General features: G+C 45.5%; 1 protein-coding gene across 30 annotated transcripts in view; it reads left to right on the forward strand.

The window, feature by feature from the left end:
* The first annotated feature begins 4,454 nt into the window (after positions 1-4,454).
* USP54 (ubiquitin specific peptidase 54) overlaps positions 4,455-18,098 on the forward strand; it is a 117,911-nt gene continuing 104,267 nt past the window's right edge. For 15 of the 30 annotated variants that reach the window (XM_028826464.2, XM_028826468.2, XM_077946591.1 and 12 more), the window contains exon 1: positions 4,738-4,886. The gene's annotated coding sequence lies outside the window, so the exon portion shown is untranslated. Of the gene's footprint in view, positions 4,517-4,737; positions 4,887-18,098 lie in introns of those variants that run through there. The other 15 variants (XM_028826459.2, XM_077946565.1, XM_077946576.1 and 12 more) reach the window with 3 other exon arrangements.

Genomic DNA, 18,098 nt, shown 5'->3' on the forward strand with positions numbered 1-18,098 from the left:
CGCACCCACCCCTCTATACTTTTTCCTAAGGAGAGGGTTGTCATAGTTTGTATTCTCCCACCCACCCTAGACAGACTCTGAAAGAAAGATTTGGTTGCAAGACCAGTTCATTTGGGATATGATCCCAAGAAATCCAAACAGTATAAGGGAGTGAGAGGAAAGCCAAAAGTCCCTTTGAGCTATTGGGGCTGAATCCCACTGGGGAGTCTTAGAAACAACGCTACTCAAAATGTGGTCTAGGCTGGGCATGGTGGCTCATGCCCGTAATCCCAGCATTTTGGGAGGCTGAGGTGGGTGGATCACCTGAGGTCAGCAGTTGGAGACCAGCCTGACCAGCATGGCGAAACCCCGTCTCTACTAAAAATACAAAATTAGCTGGGTGTGGTGGCACATGCCTGTAATCCCAGCTACTTGGGAGGCTGAGGCAGGAGAACCACTTGAACCCGGGAGGCGAGGTTGCAGTGAGCCGAGGTCATGCGGGCCATTGCACTCCAGCTTGGGCAGCAAGAGTGAAACTCCATCTCAAAAAAAAAAAAACAAAAAAAAACTCCAAAAATGTGATCCATGGATTAGCAGCAGCATCAGTATTCCCAGGAGCTTGGTTAGAATGCATACTCTTGGGCCCAGGAATCTCTATCTTTTTTCTTTCATTTTTTTTTGGAGACAGACTCTCCCCCTCTGTCACTCAGGCTGATGCACAATGATGCAGTCTTGGCTCACTGCAGCCTCAACCTCCCAGGCTCAAGTGATCCTCCCACCTCAGCCTCTGAGGTAGCTGGGACCACAGATGTGTGCCACCATGTTCACAAAGTCTCATCATATTGCCCAGGCTGGTCTCCTGGGCTCAAGTAATCCTTCTGCCTCAACCTCCAAAAGTGCTGTGATTACAAGTGTAAGCCACTGAGCCTGGCTGGAATCTGTGTCATATTAATCTCTCTAGGTGATTATCATATGCTAGAAAATTTTGAGAAACATTACAGTAGAATATGCCTCAGACTGACTCCACTAAGGGGATGAGGAACTGGAATATTTAGCTACCAAATCCCATCTCTCATTGATTGCAGATTGTCTCTTGTAATGTTAACTCCACTAGCACTTCCACACAGAGGTACTCAGGTGTTTGAGGTAAGAAGTTCTGGGCCTTTACAAGATCTGTCTACCAAAGTTGAGTTGAACTCTGGGGTAGTTTGAGGGAATATGGATAGGGCACAGTTAAGATCTGTATAAGCCTTAGCCTTCATCAGATTCTCAGGTTTTAAGTCCGTGAGCCCCTCAAAAGTTTAAGGACTATGTTCCTTTAACAAATATTATGTGCCTTCCATATACCAGGTCCTGTATCAGGCAAAAGTAGTACAAAGACAAATAACTTTTCTGTGACAAAGAGCTTTCAGTCAACCATAAAATAATTAAAAGCCTTCTCGTAGGGCAGGTGTGGTGGCTCACACCTGTAATCCCAGCACTTTGGGAGGCCCAGGTGGGCAGGTCACTTGAAGCCAGAAATTCGAGACCAGCCTGGCCAACATGGCGAAACCCTGTCTCTACTAAAAATGCAAAAAAATTAGTTGGGCACAGTGGCACGCAACTGTAATCCCAGCTACTTTGGAAGCTGAGGCAAAAGAATTGCTTGAAACCGGGAGGTGGAGGTTGTATTGAGCTGAGATCACGCCACTGAACTCCAGCCTGGGTGAAAGAGTGAGACCTTGTCTCAAAACAAACAAACAAACAAACAAAAAAACTCTCTCTCTCTCTCTATATATATATATGCCTTCTCTTAAAGTTGGAGAAAAAATGTCTGGAGTCTGCTGGTCAACAACTTTGAAAACCTGGAAATAATTATTTTAAGCTCAGAATGTCTAAAATTTTAACTATAATAAAAAATCATGATATCAGCTTATTAATTTACAGGGAGCCCAGGATGGCTGTAAAATTACCTCCTCAGTAGGAAATTCTACTTAGAAGTTAAATTATAATCCTAAATTGCAATGGTGGCTTAAAGTGCACACACTTGTACAGGACCCAGCAAGAAATCTGGTCAGATTTTCAAGGTTTGCCATCCCTTTGCCTAGTTACTACTCTTCTGTTAAAATACCCTTTCTACAAGAATTAGCCAGGTGTAGTGGTAGGTGTCTGTAGTCCCCCTTACTTGGGAGGTGAGGTGGGAGGATCGCTTGAGTGGGAGAGGTGGAAGTTGTAGTGAGCTGAGATCATGAATGGCAGAGAGACCCTGTCTCAAAAAAATGAAAAACAGGCCTGGCGCGGTGGCTCAAGCCTGTAATCCCAGCACTTTGGGAGGCCTAGACGGGCGGATCACGAGGTCAGGAGATCGAGACCATCCTGGCTAACACGGTGAAACCCCGTCTCTACTAAAAAAAATACAAAAAACTAGCCGGGCGAGGTGGCGGGCGCCTGTAGTCCCAGCTACTCGGGAGGCTGAGGCAGGAGAACGGCGTGAACCCAGGAGGCGGAGCTTGCAGTGAGCTGAGATCCGGCCACTGCACTCCAGCCTGGGTGACAGAGCGAGACTCCGTCTCAAAAAAAAAAAAAACAAAAAAACAAAAAAAAAAAAAAAAAAGAAAAACAAAACAAAATCCTTGCGTTTCAGATATTTGAATACCATGGTTCACTGAGGCAGTACATTGGCCACAGAGTTAGCTGTGTGTCCTGCTCAGACATCTTGTTTGGTATCACTGTGTTTTAAAATTCAGGAAAAGTGGCTCTTTTAGATAGGAGTTTGTAGTCTCCAGTGGGTCCTAGTCCCTATGTCAGGTCATCTTTGTTACTTGCCTAGCCTCTGCAGCCATTTGAGTTAGCAATTTCAAGGGTTTCTTTTACATACACCACACACCCATGATACCCCCCCCCAGTCATCCAGAGTGCTCATTCATTACTCTAGAGTCTAGGTCTGCGCTGTCCGATACTGTCATCACTAGTTGCATGTGGCTTTTGAGCTCTTAAAATGCTCCCAGTCCTTAATGAGATGTGCTCCAAGTATAAACACCAAATTTTGAAAACTTAGTACGAAAAAAAGAATGTAAGCTATCTTGTTAATAACATTGGTTATATGTTGAAATATTTTTTTCTCTCTCTTACACTCTCTTTCTTGAGGCAGAGTCTTGTTATGTTTGTTGGAGTGCAGTGGTGTGATCATAGCTCACTGCAACCCCCACCTCCCAGCTCAAGGGATTCTCCCACCTTATCCTCCCGAGTTGCTGGGACTACAGGCACGCGACTACGCCCGGCTCATTTTTTTTTTTTTTTTTTTTTTTTTTTTTGAGACGAAGTCTCCCTCTGTCGCCAGGCTGGAGTGTAGTGGCGTGATCTCGGCTCACTGCAGCCTCCAACTCCCTGGTTCAAGCAATTCTCCTGCCTCAGCCTCCCGATTAGCTGGGATTACAGGCACATGCCACCACGCCCAGCTAACTTTTGTATTTTTAGTAGAGACTGAGACCGGTTTTCACTGTGTTGGCCAGGATGGTCTCGATCTCCTGACCTCGTGATCCGCTAGCCTCGGCCTCCCAAAGTGCTGGGATTACAGGCGTGAGACACCGCTACGGCCCATGCCCGGCTCATTTTTGTATTTTTTGTAGAGACGGGGTTTCACCATGTTGGCCAGGCTGGATTCGAACATTTGGGCTCAAGCAGTCCTCCCGCCTCATCCTCCCGAAGTGTTGGGATTACAAGCGTGAGCCACAGCGCCCGGCCGACCAATGTTCTTTAAATCCACCTTCTGTTCTAGATGCTGTTCAATTAGTCTGCTTTTATAGTTGTCTGAGAGCAGAGAGAAAAAGCCCCACAACTAAGTGCTGAGAGTCACCAAGTAAGGGGGACGTGGCCACAGGGCAGGAAGCAACAGTTGCAAAATTCAAATCACACACCAATGCGGTTCCTTTCTGCATCCAAGGTCAATACAAAAAAATTTTTTTTGGGTAACTTCCTCTATTGCTGGGGCTAACTGATGGGGCAGGGCACCCATGGACAAACGTTTCTATGAAGCGAAAGAACGATGAAAAGTTCTTGATGGAACGGAATGAGGAGATGGGAAGGTCAGTTTCTGGCTTGCCCTGTCTCCAACTACTCCGCCTGGAGAAGGAAAATGCTGGGAAAACGAACCTTCAGCTAAAGGTGACGCTGCTCTAAGTTTGAGGAAATTGGGAAAAGAAGACCATATCCCTAAAGTTATCCCAGTGTAGGGTCTGCCAGGCTAAGTTTCCTCAGCCCCTTCGGACGGTCCCGCCTGCAATCGTTTTCCGACTCCCGGCCAATTTAAGCTTCATCCTCGCCCGCGCCCCACCTCCATGCCTTTCCGGGCCACCCATAAAACGCCTTGAGTCCGCCATTTTAAACTCTGCTATCGCGAGATATACTTCGCCGTTTCCAGCCTGACTCATTTACTTTCTTGCGAGAGTCTCTTCTCGTCTGCTCTCGCCGTGGCCAAGGAAAGTGTCGCGAGAGCTGGTTGCCTTGGCTCCCTGTAGCTATAGCAGCCGCGGCGGTTAAGTATGCGGCGGCAGAAGCGGTGAGTGCGACACCCTCAGGGGGGCGGGGCCGGGGGTAACCGGGTGTAGGGGGTAGCGCTTGGGGAGGGGGCGCGGGGAAGGTTAGGTCGCGGGAGGAATGGACCTGAGTGTGACGTGTGGGGCAGGACCTGGGTCCTGTGGGTACAGGGACGCGGCGCCGGTCTGCTCTAGGGCACGCAGGGAGGGCTAGAGCTGCTGGGAGGTCCAGGGGGAGGGACCCGGGTGTAGTGGGGTTCAAGGGGCGCGGGCTGGAGCGTGGAGGGGTGTGTGTGTTGGGAGCAGGGTGTTTACGGAGACTCGGAACTGGATAAAGGGACCAGGCTACATTGGGAAAGAAGTGGGAAGAAATGGGGTACAGCGAGGAGGAGGGTATGTTGAATGAGAGCACAGAGGCTGGGCCCAGTTTTCTTTTCACTGGTTAGGGGGTGGAGGGAGGAGAAGGGATCAGATCTTTACAGATCCCCGGGCTCTGCCTGAGGCTGGTCGGGGACCGCGCGCCAGGATCTGGGTCCTACATGGCGTGGCGGGAATGGTGGCGTCCCAGACCGTCACTGCCTCCTTTCCCTCTTTCCGGAGAAATTCCCCACGGACACTCTGAGATGCGAAAGGGAAGTCCTGGTGAACTAGTATTAGTTGGGATGGTTCTTTTCGCTGAGAAACTACGAGTAGGATAATGAATGATTGCTATTCTAAAATAAAGCGCAGGGTGGGGGGGCGGGAGAGAGCGATTCTTGAGAAGAAAAAAACACTAAGGTTGCTTCCTCTGAAGCGTATTGAGTTGGAAGAAGGGGGTGTGTGCTAAGCTTACGTTTCTTCCCAGACTCATTCAAGTGTACAATTTCTTTACGATGTGCTTATGAAATATATGCAAGGTAGTCAGGTTAGATGATATGGTGAAAAAATGTGGAATACGACACTTAAACCTTCCAAAAATGTAACTAAAAAACCAATTTTTTTTTTTTTAATTGCAGCAGCAGGCTGAACACTAAATCTAGGGATGGTTTTAATTATTTGGATGTAAAACCTAGTGTTCCTAAAGTGTGCCTATCAAGCTAGTTGCCTTTTAAGAAATGAATTAAATTTTATTTTAGGAGACCGAACATGTTTTGAATGTCTCAATGTTGAAATAAAAGGTGTCTCTCAGGAGTTAAAATCACTGAGAGGGGAAAACATCTAGTCTTTGAGTCTTAAGGAGTGTTTTCTGGAAATAGGTGTGGACCACTTTTCTGGTTAACTGTTATTTGTAGTGAAAACAATGGCTTCAAGTCAGTCATAAAAATAATTTATTTCAATCGACAGATACGAGTTTTGTGATCATTTTTCTATCTTTTGTAAGTATAAATTTGAAAAGGATAACCTCTCGTGATTATATAACTGGATTTTTTCATGTTGAGGTTGACAAATGCATTAATTAGTATAATGGCTTTTTGGTTGGGCGCGGTGGCTCACGCCTGTAATCCTAGCACTTGGGGAGACGGAGGCGGGCGGATTGCTTGAGCTCAGGAGTTCGAGACCAGCCTGGCTAACATAGTGAAACCCCGTCTCCACTAAAAAAATGCAAAAATTAGCCAGGCATGGTGGCGCGCGCCTGCAATCCCAGCTATCGGAAAGCTGAGGCAGGAGAATCGTTTGAACCCGGGAGGCGGAGATTGCAGTAAGCCGAGATCGCACCATTGCACTCCAGTCTGGGCGACAGAGCGAGACTCCGTCTCAAAAAAAAAAAAAAAAAAGAAAAAAAAAAGGCTTTTAAAATCCTTCTTCAGCTGGTCTTGATGTGGTTAGTCACTGAACCCATTTATTTGATATATGTTAGAGTAAAACCTAATTTGTAATGTCAGCAGCTAAACTTTAAAATAGAAGTGCTTTTCTGAGGCAAGATAAAGCTTTGTGTGGTGGTTGAGTCCAAAAGATTTCTGCATGAATCCAATAACAAGCTCTACTGAACTCCTGTTATGTGTAAAGTACTGTGTCAGGCATTGCAGGGAAAAAAGATTAATTCATTTATCCACTTAATATTTATTGGGACCTATTTGTGTCTGATTGCCAAGCCTTCAGGATACAAATACAGGTAGAACTTGATCTCTGCCTTGGAATTACTCAGACCCTATGAGGGCAGACTGATAGAGAAAAAGATACTTAACAATGTAATAAGCACAATATATTAACATGAAAGTATGAGACAAGATTCTGCCCCCGAAGAGTTTTATATAGTAGTTGACAGGACAAAGAATTGTCTTTTTTTTTTTTTTTTTGCAACAGGGTCTCACTGTGTTACTTAGGCTGGAATGCAGTGGCAAGATCATGGCTCACTGCAACTTCAACCTTCTGGGCTCCAACCATCCTCATACCTCTGTCTCCTGAATAGAGCTGAGACTACAGGTGAGGGCCACCATGCCCAGCTGATTTTTTTTTGGAGATGGGGTCTTGCTATGTTGCCAGGCTGGTCTCAAACTCCTGGGCTCAAGTGATACTCCCGCCTCAGCCTCTCAAAAGTAAGAATTTTCTTTTCTTTTTTTTTTTGAGACAGGTTTTCACTCTGTTGCTCAGGCTGGAGTGCAGTGGTGTCATCACAGCTCACTGCTACCTCAACCTCCTGGGCCCAAGCTATCCTCCCACCTCAGCCTCCCGAGTAGATAGGACCACAGGTGCATGTATCCACGCCCAGTTAATTATTAAAATTTTTTTTTTAGAGACGAGGCCTTGCTATGTTGCCTAAGCTGATCTGGCTATGATACCCAGCAATCCTCCTGCCTTGGCAGCTTGGCTTCCCAAAGTGCTGGGATTACAGGCTTGAGCCACCATGCCCAGCCTAAGAGTTTTCAAAATTACAAAGTGTTAAGCAAACTCTAAACTGTGCTGCATTAGTGAAACACATAGTAAGTTTCTCAGAAGAGATAAAAGAATGGAAGTTTGAGAAGAAAATTCACTGGTCAGTTCATAAATTAAACCTTTTTTTTTTTTTTAAGACGCATTCTCTGTCGTCCAGGCTGGTGTGCAGTGGAGTAATCACGGCTCACTGCAGCCTCAGTCACCTGGGTTTAAGGAATCCTCTTGCTTTTCATCCTCTCCAAGAGCTGGGACTACAGGTGCTTGGCTAATTTTTGTACTTTTTCTAGAGACAGGATCTCCCTATGTTGCTCATGCTGATCTCGCGCACCTGGGCTCAAGTGAGCCTCCCTCCTCAGCCTCCCAAAGTGCTACGATTATAGGTGTGAGCCACCTCGCTGGTCCTATTAGTTTTTTTTAGTACTCCTTTACTGTAAATGTAAATAAATATGGACCAGGCACAGCAGCTCAGACCTGTAATCCCACCACTTTGGGAGGCTGAGGTGGGCGGATCACTTAAGGAGTTCGAGATCAGCCTGGGTAACATGGTGAAACACCGTCTCTACTAAAAATACAAAAATTAGCTGGGCATGGTGATGCCTGCCAGTAATTCCAGCCACTCGGGAGGCTGAGGCAGGAAAATCACTTGAACCCAGGAAGTAGAGGTTACAGTGAGCCGAAATCATGCCACTACACTCCAACGTAGGCAACAGAGCAAGATTCTGTCTCAAAATAAATCAATAAGTAAGTAAATAAATATTACAACAGTCTTAAGGCAATAATAATAATAGCTGACATTCATTGAGTGATTATTAATGTGCCAGGCACATTATCTCATTTTATCTTATAACAACACTCTGCTCTGCAGCTGGTACTAGTTACTTTAGTTTTAAAGAAAACTGAGGCTTAAAAAGTTCAGGAAGTTACCAAAGATTATTGAGCTAGTAAATGGTAGATTAGAGATTGGTGTCGGAAATTTATGTGATTCTAATATACTAAGAAAGATTTCTTTCTTTTGTAGGGAGAGAGGGAGTCTTGGTGTGGAGGAAGTGGGGAGAGGTTGCAGGTGGAATTGGCCGGGAGACCAGAATTCTGGGTGGGACTTGGAAGGTATAAATGGATAGGGGTATCTGTTTATTTATTCATATATTTTCTCCCTCAGATATTTACACTACATATGAGGAACTAATGTGAATGTTAGCATGATGCTAAATATGTGCATGATGCACCCAACCTGTTTGTTTTTTGAGACGGAGTTTTGCTCTTGTCCTCAGCCTCCCCAGTAGCTGGGATTATAGGCGCTCACCACCACACCCAGATACTTATTTGTATTTTTAGTAGAGACAGGGTTTCACCATGTTGGGCAGGCTGGTCTCGAAGTCCTGACCTCAGATGATTGACCCGCTTCGGCCTCCCAAAGTAGGCATGAGCCACCACATCTGGCCCCCAAATTTTATATCTTTGTAAATGGCTTCTTTAAAAATCTGAGTGAGATTAGGTCTGTAATTCCAGCACTTTAGGAGGCTAAGGCAGGAGGATTGCTTGAGGCCAGGAGTTCAAGACCAGCCTGGCCAATGGAGTGAGACCCTATTTCTACTGATAAGAAAAAAAAAAAGAATCCCCCAAAACCTAAGGGAGAATGACAAATACCATTAATGAAGTATTGATAATCAGTTCTAGACTTACTAGAATGCTCAGAGGTCAACAGTCCATTCCATTCATTTTATATTGAGGAAACTAAAGCCTAGGGAACTTTTTTTTTTCTTTTTCTTTTTTTTTGAGATGGAGTCTCGCTCTGTCGCCCAGGCTAGAGTGCAGTGGCACAATCTTGGCTTGGCTCACTACAACCTCCACCTCCCAGGTTCAAGAAATTCTCCTGTCTCAGCCTCCTGAGTAGCTGGGACTACAGGCGCCCACCACCACGACCGACTAATCATTGTATTTTCAGTAGAGACAGAGTTTCACCATATTGGTCAGGCTCGTCTCGAACTCCTTACCTCAAGTGATCTGCCCACCTTGGCCTCCCAAAGTACTGGGATTACAGGCATGACCCACTGTGCCCGGCAAGCCTAGAGAACTTTTTTATTTTTTTTTTTTTGAGACACAGTTTCGTACTTGTTTCCCAGGCTGGAGTGTAATGGTGCGATCTCGGCTCGCTGCAACCTCCGGCCCTCGGGTTCAAGCGATTCTCCTGCCTCAGCCCCCCGAGTAGCTGGAATTACAGGCATGCACCACCACGTCCGGCTAATTTTGTATTTTTAGTAGAGACGGGGTTTCTCATGTTGGTCACGCTGGTGTCGAACTCCCGACCTCAGGTGATTCACCCGCCTCGGCCTCCCAAAGTGCTGGGATTACAGGTGTGAGCCACCGTGCCTGGCTGCCTAGAGAACTTTTAAATGACTTACCCAAAGTCACATAGCTGCAATGTCCCAGATGTCCTGGTTTCCAGTTAACTGTTCCTTATACTGTACCACATTGCCAAGTTATATTTAATAATTACTGTAGAGTTATAGATGCCCTCAGCTAATTTTGGGAAACCAGTTTTGTCAAGAGGCTATTTACTGATAGATGATAGAATACAAACTGATTACTTGTTTACCTTAAACTGTACTTATACTTCCTACTTGTACTAAGGATAAGTGATTCAGGTGTTTTATTTAGGTGCTTCCTATATTTGGTTTGCTATATTACTGTTTAATTTTTCTGTCTTCAGCTGCACTGCTGGGGCATTTAATAAATGCTTCTCTGATTTAGAAAAAAGTGGAAGAGTACAATTGCATTATAACACATATTAGGCTGAATGTGGTGGCTAACGCCTATAATCCCAGCACTTTGGAGCCCACAAGTTCAAGACCATCCTGGGTATGGCAAAATAGAGAAACACTGTCTCTACAAAAAAATTAAAAAATTTAGCCAGGATGTGGTGGCATGCACCTGTAATCCCAGCTACTTAGGAGGCTGAGGCAAGAGGATCGCTTGAGCCTGGGAAGTTGAGGCTGTAGTGAGCCATGATCCCACCACTGCACTCCAGACTGGGTGACTGACAGACACTGTGTCTCAAAGAAAAGAAAAAAAGAAATACGTGCAGTTTTGTTTTGTTTTGGTTTTTTGAGATTAGTCTTGCTTCATCGCCCAGGCTGGAGTGCAACCTCCACCTCCTGGGTTCAAGTGATTCTCATGCTTCAGCCTCCCGGTAGCTGGGACTACAGGCACACCCCACCATACCCAGATAATTTTTGTATTTTTAGTAGAGACAGGGTTTCACCATGTTGTCTAGGCTGGTCTCAAACTCCTGACCTCAGGTGATCTGCCTGTCTCGGCCTCCCAAAGTGCAGGGATTACAGGTGTAAGCCACCTGCCTGGCCTCTACCAAAAAAAAATTTTTTTTTTTTGAGATGGAGTCTCGCTCTGTCTCCCAGGCAAGAGTGCAGTGTCATAATCTCAGTTCACTGCAACCTCTGCCCCCAGGTTCAAGCGATTAGCCTGCCTCAGCCTCCTGAGTAGCTGAGATTACAGGCGCCAGCTACCAGGCCTGGCTAATTTTTTTTTTTTTTTTGAGATGGAGTCACGCTCTGTGACCCAGGCTGGAGTGCAGTGGTGCAATCACAGTTCGCTGCAACCTCTGCCTCCTGGGTCAAGCGATTGTCCTTCCTCAGCCTCCCAAGTAGTTGGGATTACAGGCGTGAGCCACCATGCCCAGCTAATTTTTGTACTTTTAGTAGAGAGGGAGTTTCACCATGTTGGCCAGACTGGTCTTAAAATTCTGACCTCAGGCGATCCACCCTGCCTCATCCTCCCAGAGTGCTGGGATTATAGGCGTGAGCCACTGTGCCCGGCCCTGGCTAATTTTTTACCAAAAAATTTTAAAAATTAGCTGGGTCTGGCAGCATGCACCTATAGTCCTGGCTACTTGAGGGGCTGAGGCAGGAAGATCACTTGAGCCCTGGTATTTGAGGTTGCAGTCAGCTAAATCATGCCACTACACTCCAGCCTGGATGTCAGAGTGAGAGTGAGACCCTGCTGCTAAAAAGAGAAGACAGGTGATCTCATTTTATTTATTTATTTTTATTTATTAATGTTTTGAGATGGAGTCTCGCTGTGTCACCAAGGCTGGAGTGCAGTGGCACAACTCGGTTCACTGCAACCTCTGCCTCCCCGGTTCAAGCAATTTTCCGGCCTCAGCCTCCTGAGTAGCTGGGATTACAGGCACCTGCCACCAAGCCCGGCTAATTTTTGTATTTTTAGTAGAGATGGGGTTTCACCATGTCAGCCAGGCTGGTCTCAAACTCCTGACCTCAGATGATCCGTCCACCTTGCACTCCCGAAGTGCTGAGATTACAGGTGCGAACCACTGCCTTATTTTTATTTCTTGAGACAGGGTCTTACTTTGTCGCCTAGGCTGGAGTGCAGTTGTGCAATCACAGCTTACTGTAGACTTTACCTCCTGGACTCAAACAATCCTCTCACCTCAGCCTCCCGAGTAGCTGGAACTACAGATGTGCACCACCATGCCCAGCTAATTTTTAAAAAGTGTTTTTCACCCTGCCCTCTCAACAAAGCTTTTCCTGACTCTGCTAGGAACCAGGAAGAGAAAGCCTAATCTTTAATTTTTTTGAGGAGATGAGGTCTCACTATATTGCCCAGGCTGATCTTGAACTCCTGAGCTCAAGCAATTTTTCCACCTCAGCCCTCCAAAGTGCTGGGATTACAGGTGTGAGCCACTGCACCTGGCCAAGTGATTTCATTTTAAATTTCCATTTATTTGATATGAAGTTGAACATTTTCCATATTTATTATTATTTTTTATTTATTTTATTTATTATTATTATTTTTAGACAGAGTCTGTCTCTGTTGCCCAGGCTGGAGTGCAGTGGCATGATCTCAGCTCACTGCAACTTCTGCCTCCTGGGTTCAAGTGATTCTCTTGCCTCAGCCTCCCAAGTAACTGGGATTACAGGCATGTGCCACCATAGTTGGCTAATTTATATTTGTTGTTGTTGAGACAAGGTTTCTCTCTTGTTGCCCAGGGTGGAGTGCAATGGCGCGATCTCGGCTCACCATAACCTCTACCTTCTGGTTTGAAGCAATTCTCCTGCCTCAGCTTCCTGAGTAGCTGGGATTACAGGTGTGCGCCACCACGCCCGGCTAATTTTGTATTTTTAGTAGAGACGGGTTTCTCCATGTTGGTCAGGCTGGTCTCGAACTCCCGACCTTACGTGATCTGCCCTCCTTGGCCTCCCAAAGTGCTGAGATTACAGGTGTGAGCCACTATGCCTGGCCTAACATCTTTTTATTTCTTTTTTGGCTGTATTTCTTTCAGTGGAATTGCTTATTCTTTGCTTATTTTGTAACTGGGCTTTTTTCTTCCCATTCTACCCCTCCCCCCTCCCTGGGCCCATTTCAGTTTTTCTTTTTGTATCAAAGCTACATTTATTCTCTGAAAACATTTTTTTAAGTTTTTTTTTTTTTTGAGACAGAGTCTCGTTCTGTTGTCAAGGTTGGAGTGCAGTGGTGTGAGCTCAGCTCGCTGTAGTCTCCGCCTCTCAGGTTCAAATGGTTCTTGTGCCTCAGCCTCCTGAAGAGGCAAGATTACAGGCACCTGCCACCACGCCCAGATAATTTTTGTATTTTTTTTTAAGAATTTAATTTAATTTTAAGTTCCTGGATACACATGCAGGATATGCAGGCTTGTTACATAAATGTGTGCCATGGTGGTTTGCTGTACCTATTAACTCATCACCTAGGTATTAAGCCGTGCATACATTAGCTGTTTATCCTGATGCTCTCCCCACCCCCGCACAGGCCCTAGTGTGTGTTGTTCTCTTCCCTGTGTCCATGTGTTTTCATTGTTTAGCTCCCACTTTTAAGTGAAAACATGCGGTATTTGGTTTTCTGTTCCTGTGTTAGTTTGCTGAGGATACATGAATGGAGCTTGAAGTAATTTTTTTTTTTTTTTGGAGATGGAGTCTCGCTGTTGCCTAGGCTGGAGTGCAGTGGCGCAATCTCGGCTCACTGCAGCCTCCGCCTCCTGGGTTCAAGCAGTTCTCCTGCCTCAGTCTCCCAAGTAGCTGGGATTACAGGAACCTGCCACCACCCCCGGCTAATTTTGTATTTTTAGTAGAGACAGGGTTTCACCATGTTTGCCAGGATGGTCTCGAACTCCTGGCCTCAAGTGATCCTCTCGCCTTGGCCTTCCAATGTGCTGGGATTACAGGTGTGAGCCACTGTGCTGGGCCTTTTTTTTTGGAGAGAGATGTCTTTGTTGCCCAGGCTGGAGTGATTTCGCTCACTACAGCCTCAATTTCCCAAGCTCAGGTGATCATCCCACCTCAACGTCCCGAGTAGCTGGGACCACAGTGTGAGCCATCATGACCAGCTAATTTTTGTATTTTTTGTAGAAACAGAGTTTTGCTATGTTGCCCAGGCTGTTCTGGAATTCCTGACCTCAAGCAATCTGCCTACCTCAGCTTTGCAGAGTGCTGGGATTACAGGTGTGAGCCACTATGCTCGGCTTTATTTTTAAAAATATATGTATTTTTTTGTGGGTACATAGTAGGTGTGTATATTTATTGGGTACATGAGATGTTTTGATATGGGCATGCATTGCGTAATAATCACATCATGTAAAATGGGGAATTTATCCCCTCAGCATTCATTATTTGTGTTATGAACAATTATACTCATAGTTATTTTAAAATGTACAATTAAATTATTGACTTACAAATTATTAAGCATTTGTGCTATCAAATACTCCCTCTTACTCATTCTTTCTATTTTTTTTTTTTTTTTTTTTTTGAGATAGTCTCGCTCTGTCGCCCAGACTGGAGTGCAGTGGTGTGATCTCGGCTCACTGCAACCTCTGCCTCCCGGGTTGAAGCGATTCTTGTCCCTCAGCCTCCCAAGTAGTTGGGATTACAGGTGGGTACCACCATGCCCAGCTAATTTTTGTATTTTTTAGTAGAGACAGGGTTTCACCATGTTGGCCAGGCTAGTTTTAAACTCCTGGCCTCAACTGATCTGTTGCCTTGGCCTCCTAAAGCGATGGGATTACAGAGGTAAGCCACCATGCCCAGCCTTTCTATTTTTTTTTGGTACCCATTAACTATGCACACCTCTCTTCACTTTTCTTTTGACTAATAGGAACTCTGTCTATGTATCCCTGTATTTTTAACACATGTCGCACATATTTTCTACAATCTGTTGCATCATCTATAGTGTCTGTTGATGTGCTAAAATTTCATAACTATCTTTTTTCTTAATGGTTTCTGGGTTTTGAGGCTTGCTTAAGAAGGCTCTCTACGGGGCCGGGCGCGGTGGCTCAAGCCTGTAATCCCACCACTTTGGGAGGCCGAGACGGGCGGATCACGAGGTCAGGAGATCGAGACCATCCTGGCTAACACGGTGAAACCCCGTCTCTACTAAAAAATACAAAAAACTAGCCGGGCGAGGTGGTGGGCGCCTGTAGTCCCAGCTACTCGGGAGGCTGAGGCAGGAGAATGGCGTAAACCCGGGAGGCGGAGCTTGCAGTGAACTGAGATCCGGCCACTGCACTCCAGCCTGGGCGACAGAGCGAGACTCCGTCTCAAAAAAAAAGAAGGCTCTCTCCATACCAAAATTATAAAAATATTTTATATTCGAACTCTTTACTAGCTTAACATATTTAGCCCTTTAATTGATTTGGAATTTATTTTTATATGTTTTTGGAGGTACTCTTTTTCTCCACAAATATGTAACTGACCTAAGCCTATTTGTTGAATATCCTGTCTTTAATGATATTAAATCTTGTCTTCATCATATTCTCAATTGCCGTATATTCACCATGTGTGTGTGTATGTATGTATGCCTGTGTTTCCTTTTTTTTGTTTGTTTTTTGGAGATGGAGTCTCACTTTTGTTGCCCAGGCTGGAGTGCAATGGTGTGATCTCGGCTCAGTGCAACATCCGCCACCAGTGTTCAAGTGATTCTCTGCCTCAGCCTCCGGAGTAGCTGGGACTACAGGTGCATGCCACTACACCTGGCTAATTTATTGTAATTTTAGTAGAGACGGGGTTTCACCATGTTGGCCATGCTGGTCTCAAACTCCGGACCTCAAGTGATCCATCCGCCTTGGCCTCCCAAAGTGCTGGGATTACAGGTACGAGTCACTGCGCCCAGCCTGCATGTGTTTACTTTTGAATATCTCTGTTCTTTTCAGTTGTTTATTCCTGGGCCGATACCATACAGTTTTTTTGTTTGTTTTTTGAGACAGGTATCACCCAGGCTGGAGTGCAGGGGTGTGATACTGGCTCACTGTGGCTTTGACCTCCTGGGCTCAAATGATCCTTCCACTTTAGCCTCCGCAGTAGCTGGAATTACATGTGTGTGGCTCCATGTGTGACTAATTTTATATTTTTGGTAGAGATGAGGTTTCTCCATGGCCTAGCTGGTCTTGAACTCGTGGCCTCAAGTGATCTGTCCTCAGCCTCCCATAGTGCTAGGATTACAGGTGTGAGCCACTAAATCCTTTTGTTAATTATATGTTTTTTATTCTTTTGGTGTTTTTTTTTTTTTTTTTTTTTTTTTTTTTTTTTTTGAGACAGAGCCTTGCTTTGTCACCTAGGCTGGAGTGCAGTGGCGCAATCCCGGCTCAACTGTAACCTTCGCCTTCTGGATTCAAGTGATTCTTCCCTCTCAGCCTTCTGAGTAGCTGGGATTACAGGTACGCGCTATCACGCCCAGCTAATTTTTTGTATTCTTAGTAGAGACAGAGTTTCACCATGTTGGCCAGGCTGGTCTCAAACTACTGGCCTCAAATGGTCAGCCTGCCTCAGCCTCCCAAAGTTTTGGTGTAAGCCACCATGCCCAGCCCTTTTGGGTTTTCAAGATAGTCATATTTCTAACTGTTCATGTCTTTGCCTATCTTTGTTATGGCATGTGCAATTTTTTTTCTTATTTTGACATGTTTTAAATCTCTTTGTAGTAAAAATATTCTTTTTTTTGGTGGGAGTGACAGGGTCTCAAAAAAAGAAGAGGGTGGCAGGCTGGGTGCAGTGGCTCACGCCTGTAACCCCAGCACTTTGGGAGACCGAGGCGGGTGGATCACCTGAGGTCAGGAGTTTGAGACCAGCCTGGCCAACATGGTGAAACCCCATCTCGACTGAAAATGCAAAAATTAGCTGGGCGTGGTGGCGTGCACCTGTAGTCCCAGCTATTCTGGACGCTGAGGCATGAGAATTGCTTGAACCCAGGAGGCGGAGGTTGCAGTGAGCAGAGATCACACCACTATACTCCAGCCTGGGTAACAGAGTGAGACTCCATCTCCAACAACCAAAAAGAGGCTGGAGTGCAGTGGCACGATCACCACTCACTACAGCTTTGACCTTCTGGGCTTAAGCAATCCTCCCATCTCAGCCTCCTGAGTAGCTGGGACCAGAGGCATGTACCACCATGCCTGGCTAATTCTTTGTATTTCTTGTAGAGACGGGGCCTCACCATGTTGCCAAGGCTGGTCTCAAACTCTTGAGCTCAAGTCATTCTCCTCTCTTGGCCTCCCAAAGTGCCGAGATAACAGGTGTATGCCACCACGCCCAGCCAAATATATTCTTTTTTTTTTTTTTTTGAGATTGTGTCTCACTCTGTCTCCCAGGCTGGAGTGCTTTGGCAAGATCTCTGCTCATTGCAACCTCCGCCTCCTGGGTTCAAGGATTTTCCTGCCTCAGCTTCCCGAGTAAGTGGGGTACAGGCATGCACCACCATGCCCCGCTTGTTTTTGCATTTTTTAGTAGAGACTGGGTTTTGCCATGTTGGCCAGGCTAGTCTCGATCTCCTGATCTTGGTGATGTGCCGGCCTCGGCCTCTGTAAGTGCTGGGATTACAGCCATGAGCCACATCACTCGGCCTTCAAATATATTCTTTATCATATAGCTGGCAATGGTTTTCTAGTTTGCTGTTTACTTTTAGGGGGAATCTCTTGACTATCAGTGGGTAAAACACTTAGAATAGGCTGTTACAATGCTTGTAATATCTTGACATGAGGAAAATTCTAGGATGGTTAGAATTTGTAAAATCAAGTCTGTTGAATAAATTTATGAATTAAAACAAGGGGGAAAAGCCTACTTTTGGGTACAAATGTGATTTGACTATAAAATTCTGTATTTAATGTTTTTTATAGTTATGTGCCATCTGAGAGGGGTTGCGCTTAAAATTGGGGAGAAGCTAACTCAATAAAATTGATCAGATTAAAAATCCTCAATAGTGTATGTAAATAATAACTGTATCTGATATTTAATTATACATATAGGATAAACTGGGTTTTCTGTCTATCTATGTTGTTTTATTTTATTTTTAAGACAGGGTCTAATGCTTTCCCAGGTGGGAGTGCAGTGGTGGGATCTCAACTCACTGCAGCTTCAACCTCACTGGGCTCAAGTGATCCTCCTGCCTCAGCCTCCTGAGTAGCTGGGACTGTAGGTGCACACCACTGTGCCTGGCTATTTTTTTTGTATTTTTCATAGAGATGAGTTGTCACTGTGTTGTGTAGCCTGGTTTGGAACTCATGAGGTCAAGTGATCTGCCTGCTTCGCTCCCAAATTGCTGGGACTTACAGGTATGAGCCACTGCACCTGGTCTGTTTTATTTTATTTTTATTACTATTTTTTTGAGATGGAGTCTCGCTCTGTTGCCTAGACAGAGTGCGGTAGTGCCATCTCTACTCACTGCAACCTCCGCCTCCCAGGTTCAAGCGATTCTCCTGCCTCAGCCTCCTAAGTAGCTGGG

Source organism: Macaca mulatta, chromosome 9, assembly GCF_049350105.2.
Source record: "Macaca mulatta isolate MMU2019108-1 chromosome 9, T2T-MMU8v2.0, whole genome shotgun sequence".
Taxonomy (NCBI): Eukaryota; Metazoa; Chordata; class Mammalia; order Primates; family Cercopithecidae; genus Macaca; species Macaca mulatta.